The following is a 9,073-nucleotide window of genomic DNA, read 5'->3' as shown; positions in this document are numbered from 1 at the left end:
CTACTGCTACTGCCACTGCTACTGCCACTGCCGCTGCCGCTGCTGCTGTTGCTACTGATAGTGCTACTGCTACTGCTGCTGCTGCTGCTTCTGCTGCTGCTGCTTCTGCTGCTGTTGCTACTGCTACGATTACTGCTACTGATACGGCTACTGATACTGCTCCTTCTACTGCTACTGCTAGTGCTAGTGCTACTGCTACTGCTACTGATTCTGCTACTGCTACTGCTACTGCTGCTGCTGCTGCTGCTACTGCTGCTGCTGCTGCTACTGCTACTATTGATAATAATTCTCCTTCTACTTCTCTTTCTAATATTGCTAGCGATGCTTCATAATTTATTTTTAAATGTATCATTTTGTTAAAACAGGAAAGAACTGTTATATATATTTTCTTAAAGGGATCTTTTCAAGCTTTGGTAAATTGACAAAAATGAAAAAAGTTGTTTCAGATTCGTAAGTTTTCGTTTTAGTTATGATATTTGTGAGGAAACAGTAATACTGAACATTAACCATGCTCTAATATAGCCATTATATGCATCTTTTGACGATTGTAAAACCTAAAAATTATAAAGCGTTGCAACGCGAAACGATTGAATAATTTGGAGAGTTCTGTTTTTGTCGTTGAATTTTGTGAAACTACGAAGATTGCTTATATAAGGTATAAAATACGTCGAGAATGTGTACTCGGCGGAATAGCTCAGTAGGCTTAAGCGTATATACTACAGGACTCTGCCAGGACTTCAGGGGTCACTGGTTCGAACCCTGCTCCGGGCAATGTTCATTTCCTTTTTTTTTTTTTTCTTGATTTTTTACTGGAGCTTTTATGATCCAATGTTTACATTTATCAATATAAAGCATTTAATGAATAAGTTAAAAAAATGCCAAAATCTGTGAAAAGGCCCCTTTAAAGGTGTAAAGAATCTAAACTTTTCTGCGATTAAAGTTTTATTTAACTGGATTAGTATAGGCCACATAACAGACGCTATTGTACTGATTTGTACTAAACAACATTTTGTCATAATCAACAGTTTTAACATGCCGCAGTTTCCTTGGAAGTTAACCTTTGATTGGAGTTATGTATAAAACATTAACAAGGTATTTGTTGACAGTTTGTCCTGTCACAATTATATATTAGTTGAGCCAAACGTGTGATAAAGATCCCTTTTGGGGTGGCGATAAATACTATTTATATTGTTCAACAGTGGGAGACTGAGAAAACATATGTTACAATTAATTTGTCTACTTTGCCTGCTTCTTCTTTATATATTTTTCTTGCTAATCGTTTAAGTTTAGTTTTAGTTAAGTAGGTATATCAATTTACATTTTTTGATAGATATTTATTTGGATAGTAATAGTATGTTTTATTTGACTTGACATCATTGAACCGGTTTATTCATTGATAAGATCGGGATCTCCACAGGTGTTTAATCTCGATTGTTAGGTGGGGAGAAGGGTCCGAATGATAATGTTGTCGTCGGCTTACGAATCACATTTCACAAGTTTTAGACAAATATGCATACGTTATAAACCTAATTAAAGTATTACATAGATAATAACTTATCTTTATTTTGATGAACTACGTTTAAGGTATAAAACTATAATTATCTATGTGTTGTGTGCCGCATACATACCATCTTGCTTTTTTAAATTTGATCACAACGGTCCGAAGTCATAAACATTCATTATGCATGGTTGCTAAAGCACAGTGTATACTAACTAACCTATGTTTATTGTTGTTTGCTATGGTTATTATTATTATGTTTTATTTTTTTTTATTTGTGGGGGGGGGGGGGGGAGGGCTTTTATAGAAGATTTCAACTAGTCCTTCAATTAACGAAAAAAAATATTGGTATAGGAAATATAAAAGAGTAATAGACAGCTTCATTCATGCTGTTCTATTATGGTGTTTTAACGCATATAATTATGTATGGTTGATGAAGCACATTGTATGCTACCGATGTTTATTGTTGTTTGATGATGATGTTAAGTTAGTGTTGCTGTTGTTGTTAATGATGATGATGAGGAGGAGGAGGAAGAAGAAGAAGAAGAAGATGATGATGATGGTGGTGGTGGTAGTAGTGACGACGACGACGATGATGATGATTTTGATTATGATAATGAGATTTGAATTAAATTAATGCGCAAAGATTTTTCTTTTTAGCGGCCAAGTGCAGATATCTGCGCTCGGCCGCTGTAAGGGTTATGTAATATTTGCAATCTACATAGGAGTCAATAGCAGATACCAAGCACCATATGCTTATGAGAAACAAAAGCAAAATATTGGCAATCGCTGAAATCTCGAATATGACTTAATCATTTTATTAAATGAAAACCGGTAACTATTTTAAACTGTTATTATATTGCAACAACTTAGCGGTGTTTATCCAAAAGACCATTGTTATAATTACAGGGACGTCAATAGGCCAAACTATTCAGGAAATATGATTTGAGTCGTCAAGGATAGATTTTGAGATCAATGTACGTCCGATGAGATTTAAAGGGAGTTGGAGGCGTCGGGACAGATTCGTTCGAGTACGCGATCATTTGAGAACAAATAATGTTGAAGCTTTATCGGAATTCCGGAAATTTGCGATCGGTACCGATTTTTCCTGGTTCTTTTTTATTGATTCTGATAAGTTAGCGGCCGGCACGGACATGAATATTAACTGACGAAAACCTCTTCGCTACTTTCCGAAAATCTTCGACATGTTGCAAATATCCGTAATATTCCGCATTGTACTCACCAGAAATTGCAACTAGAAAGACTACAATAAATCAATTAGCTACGGCTCGGGCGGGGATTTACCTTTTATCCCTGTAAGGGACCTAATGCCCCAGACTACCGGCTATTTTTTCCGGAATTCGAACTTGATACACTTGATATCCCTGAATTAAATATTTATATCCGCAATTTTGATCTCTAGAGTGCTGACTGTTAGTATTGTATTTTACTGGAATGACTGTCGATTATGTGTTTTTAAGATTAAAACAAGCTTACGAAGAACTTTGTATTTGCTTTTTTGTACGCTTTCTTTTTAAAAATGTATTGTCCGCCACGGACGCAACAATTGACCAAATGTACCAGATTGTGGTCTCTTTAAAGTGCTATGTTTTTACTGCCGTGATATCTTTAACAAACTACACATTATTGATCGTGGACGTTTTATACTCTTATTGAATTTGTTTCCCCAAAATATGCTCTTCTATTAGTAGATGTTTAGGTGACGATGTTCTAATTATAGATCTTACACGGCCAAGAAACACTAGATGGGTCTTTGCAAAGAGAGCTGTTGGATATCGTGAATGCGTTCAATGTGGCCTGTTTATTTCAGAAAGCTATGTGCAATGTTTTATTGGGATTTCTATCAAATTGCCAATTGCAAAATTTGATTTAATTCATTCGGACCTACAAGCGGGAAACTTCTTCATTAAAATTCAATGGGCTTTTAAGAAGTTCGTTGAAAGGCCAAATTTGACGTTAAACAGCAACGCCGAAAAAATTGCTACTCAGTCTTATTTATCACTTTTTTGTGAGATTTACCATTAGACGTTCTTCAGTGAAATTAAGCAAACACACAGTGCCGACAAATATGGAAGGGTATTTAGGTAAAAATTACATCATTCTTTGTGACTGTGTCATGATTCTTGATGGTACTTTCAATTAGTATGTAGACACCTTTTCATGCTTGATGACACTTACATCTTGCCTGATGTCCAATGTCTATTTACATTCTGCTTAATGGTATCGTGCATGTGTACAGATGCAACATTCTTGTTCGTTAATTGCATGCTGCATATGTGTATGTTGGTTTGTGCAGAGAGACTTGTGCAATAGGCGCAGTGCATAATGGAATCAAATATTAATGCGTTTAATAAATTAACGCGATGGTAAGATGTGAGTTTCACCCAAGCACAAAGCAACATACTATCATGCATGATACAATGATGTCAATTGACAGTCATTCCGAAATGCTACGGAGGACTACGGAAATTTACGGCGTATAACGGAAATTTTATGTTATAGGAGAAGTTGCGCACCTTTGTAAGATATTTGCTACTGAACCGAAATTAACCGCGTGTTTGTAGACTTAACTTTTTTTTGGTTAATGACTAACCATAATTTTTGTACAGTAATTTACCTTCAATAACCAAAGAAAGTCTATGGATATATTTCAATATATGCTACTAATGCATGTATGCAGAGCTCCAGATAAGACGCTTAAAGTCGTAAAAAATTGAATTAAATTTAGTAAAAAAGTAGACTTAAATTCTGTGCGTACGGTTACACATTGGAAAAATAAAATAAGAATTCAAAATGTGTGATCATGCGTAAAACTCAATATCAATGCATATAATGTAAACATTTTATCAATGAGTTCCCACTCGTCTAGGCCCTCATTACAATTATGAAATCAACAGCACTTTAACGTTATTATGAATAACAGACCATCTTTACAACAGTCGAAAAGCCGAACGTTTTCCATTATCTGGTCCTTTTATCGCAAAAAGTCTGCTGTAACCCGGCAATTGTCATGAGCTCTTCTTAGACTATAAACCTAAATGCGGATGTGCCAAAAATTATATTTACCTGAAAAAAAAAAATTAATAATAGACTTTTAGGCTGGATTATTATAGAGTGTAAACCAAGATTTTGCTGAAAAAGTTATCTGGAACTTTGCATGTATGTTGAGAGGAAATCGATTACATAATTTCAAATTTACTAGAGTACTTTTATATTGCACCACATAAAATGCTTTAAAACTATAATATTGAAGTGCACATATAAACTTTATTATAGATGGGTAGGTATTTCGTGTCAATCTCTTTCACATATGAAACAGCTGTTGGTCATGCTGCTTTAAGTACATATAGATGCATGACACAATTTAGATTAAGCAAAATAAAACACTAGGTATTTGCCAAGAGTCAAATATATACGAGCAGTAAGAGCGTAATCGTGCACAGCGAGACTTACTCATGTAGAATTGAAACTCTTATTGCTTTCTTTCGAAATAATTTCATGTGTCCGATCTAATATGCAATATGCCCGGTGTTTTTTTTGCGGATTAATGTTCCGTTTTAGATCAATAATTAACGAATGCCTCAATATTTTCAAAAATTAACACCGGAATAATGTTCACCGACATTTTTTCATACAGATTGGATATAAATATTATAGAGCTTAACAAAAAATACATTAAGCCCTGTTCTCCCGGCACACGTGCTGGACACACAGGTGGTTAGCGTGTGGCTATGATAATAATTAGTGAAAACATCTTTTTGAATGATAAATAATCATATTAAAACGAAAAATCAAATTTTCTATAAAAAAATCACTACCGTTTTATATATGACAAGGTATCCAACTCGAAATCATCCGAAAACGGGGTGCATCGTTTTGAGCAGCCATTACTAAATTAATTTTGCAGCGATTTTCATGACCCGGTCTTATTCAACGCAGAAATGAATTTCCTTTTAGGAAATGCATATATATTGTTATATTTCTACACATGCTGGGTCAAATTTTAAGAAATAAAGCTATACATAATTCGCTTGACCCAGTTGTGATCGATCAGACCGTATTTATGAATGAAATCTCCAGTTGTAAAGACACAACTCCGCATTGGAGCAATGAAATCACTCTTGTGTTTAAAATGTCAGTTGGTTGAAATGTATGTAAACAAAGGTTTGAAAATGCGCTGGACTGCTAGTTTTGATGCATAATTCTACGGCAAGCACGGTAAGAATGTTTTTTTCATACGTTTTATTGAATTATGGTATCGAGGTTCGTGAAATTTGCAGGGAAAATGCCCATTTCCCCGTGAAGATTTCAGTCATGAATACTCTCTGATCGATCACAGCTGGGTCACGCGAGTTGTGTATCGTGTTATTTCTTAAAAGTTGACCCAGTATTTGTAAAAATATTGCAAGACATATACATTTCCAGAAAGGAAATTTATTTCTGCGTTGAATTAGACCAAGATCGTGAAAATCGCTGCAAAATTGATGAAGTAATGGCTGTTTAAAACGATGCATCCCGTTTTCGGATGATTTCGAGTTGGATACCTTGTTGAATATATATTTAACTTATTTTTTTTAAGAAAAGTTGATTTTTCGTTATAATATGATTACTTATCATTCCAAAATATGTTTTCACTAACTAGTATTATAGCCACACGCTAACCACCTGTAGCTGGACACTTTTAAAAAACACTATACAAATTCAAGTACTTATGCATTTAATTGATTGTAAACAATGACGGTTGAAATCCGTGCGTGGGAATTTTTCTGGTAACCAAGAGCGACGTCAACGTTCATGACAAATCTGTTTATATGACATTTATTTATTGATTTTTTCCAACTTGATTGAAAATTATGTTTTATGATATTTTAATACATGTAGATGAAGTAGTTGTTTTCTCAACGAGGAGTACAATAGTTGTACAGTACTAGACACGAGTACTTGTAACTTTCAGGTTTCTCTGTATACCACAGACATTATATAGTCATAAAATGATAAATATGTGTTTATAGAAATTGTAATTATAGCATGGTAAACAGACTAGAGAAATCTGAAAGTTTCACGCACAGGTCTGTGGCAATGGGGGTTTGGGCTACTTTATAAATATGAGGTCGATATGCAATGCACATCGGTAGATTACGTCTACTGTAATTATTTGGACTAGGGAAGGGCCACAATTCCAACACATCAGCCCCGTTATGTTCTGAATAAAATACATGTATAATTTCTTGAGTGCCAATTGCATCTTACAAATATCAAAAACATTCACGGCAGTCAATTCATTGTGTAAACTTACTGGTCATCATGGCAACAATGAACGTATTTAGTTTAATGGAGATTATATAACGAAGGGAACTAATTCAGCTTATTCAGTTTACTAGTCAAAATGATTCGGATGTTTTCGCTTTTTTTCCGAAAAGTAATTTATTCAACATACGGAAAATAAACGCGCGCCATCTGATGTCATAATTTAGTAACTTGCATTCTGCTTACTGCCTGTTGCTAACTGCCGTTGTTAATGACGCTTAGTGGCAAAACCGATTATGACTGGTTTCAGGAATAATGAACACACAAACATTGGATAGTCACCAAGCATGTTGAAACAATCATCAAGTATAACCGATAGAGAACAAGCATGTTGGAACTGTCATGAAGCATGTTAGAATAAACATCACGCATAATGTAAATATTATTCATGAATGATGTAATGTTGCAGCAATCATCAAGTATAAACGAATAGACAACAAGCATGTTGGAATTGTCATAAAGCAAATTAGAATAAGCATCAGTCATAATGTAAATATTCACCACGAATGATGTAACTTTTACATAAATATCCTTCCATAGACATGTGTTGTTACTAAAATAGACATAGAGATTTGAGCATTGGGAGTGACCTAATCATACTGTGCTTTAGCAGTATTACGGAATACCGTTAGTGCCATCGTGGTTACACATTAAAATCCAGAGGGCGAGAACGCGAGAACGCGATAGTACGATGGCGACAATGTGACAATACGATGATGACAGGGTGACAATACGATGGCGACAATGCGATAGTACGATGGCGACAATGCGAGAACGCGATAATACGATGACGACAATCAGACAGTGCGACGACGACAGTGCGACAATACGATGGCGACAGTGAGATTGTACGATGGCGACAATACTACAGTTCGATAGTGCGATAATACGATGACGACAGTGCGAAAATACGATGACGACAGTGCGACAATACGATGGCGATAGCCGACAGTGCGATAGTACGATGGTGCCAATGCGATAACGCGATAGTATGATGGCGGCAATTCGAAAATGCGATGGCGACAGTGCGACAATACGATGGCGACAATGCGATAGAACGATGGCGACATTGCGATGATACCACGGCGACAGTGCGATATGACTATCGCATTGTCGCCCCCGTACTATCGCACTGCCGCCATTGTATTGTCGCACTGTCGCATTGTCGTCATCGTACTAGCGCGTTTTCGCAATCGTACGAACGCATTGTCGCCATCGTATTGTCGCACTGTCGTCATCGTACTTTCGCGTTCTCGCATTCTCGCCCTCTGGATTTTAATGAGTAACCACGGTGGCCCTAACGGTATTTTGTACAGTAAAGTGCGTAAAATCTGGTTTGGAATAACAATTTATATGCCGAAAACAGATGTTGAAAACCCGACTTTGTTTTATAAGTAGTAGTCTAAATATACAATGAGTTTTCCGAGCATTAAATAAACATATTTAAATAAAATTCATGTTCGTATCAGTTGAAGTTCTTGTTAATAGTAGAAGCAAAGAACACAATAAAACGCTGATTGGGCTTACTAATTTGAGGCAAGAAAAAACACATCGCGCTATTATATATAACATATAACGCGCATCCGCAAAGTTCGAGCGCCCGTCTCGGTGCCGTCGTTTCCGGTGAAAGTTTCGCACAGGAGCTACCGAGTTTGGATATGAGACCACGAATCATGGCTTGACTTTATATATCAGTCAGCGTAGTACCTGACCAGACTGCGCGGTTGGACAAGCTAGGATGGACCAACTTTGGCCGCATATGACATAAGACCCATTTTCGCATGACGCGGGTCATCTGACCTTTATAATGTGTATATAGCTTTGAATGGAATTTGCACATAGTTTTTGGCATGGACTTATTGTTATGTTAATGTGTTGCACGCTTTCAAAAGCAGAGGGCATATATAAGATCAATTATACTACGGAGTTCATTTTCTGTTGCAAAATGAAATGCAATAAAGATTGTTACTCAGCGGTGTGTACAGTATGACAGCGTTGTCTGTCTGCGATGCATTTATACTGGTTCTAAGCTGGCATACTCACCAATCGGACTCAACCATTTGCTCGAACAAGAAATGATAAGTTCTACTAGCATAAACCTTTAATTGTAACTCATTTTAAAAATATTCATGTTATTTATATTATTCAATTTATTATTCAAAATTATAATTATTATTTCCTTTATTGTTGTTTTTCGCATTAAGAAACTTATTCGGCTTACAAAACTGAAAAATCCCATTGGAAAAA

General features: G+C 35.9%; 1 protein-coding gene across 1 annotated transcript in view; it reads right to left on the bottom strand.

Moving 5' to 3' along the window:
- LOC127857512 (uncharacterized) overlaps positions 1 to 9,073 on the bottom strand; it is a 240,138-nt gene that overhangs the window by 134,254 nt on the left and 96,811 nt on the right. The window lies entirely within an intron of this gene.

This window comes from Dreissena polymorpha, chromosome 14 (assembly GCF_020536995.1).
Source record: "Dreissena polymorpha isolate Duluth1 chromosome 14, UMN_Dpol_1.0, whole genome shotgun sequence".
Lineage (NCBI taxonomy): Eukaryota > Metazoa > Mollusca > Bivalvia > Myida > Dreissenidae > Dreissena > Dreissena polymorpha.
The sequence above is the reverse complement of the archived record's forward strand: the minus strand, read 5'-3'. Positions and strand labels throughout refer to the sequence as shown.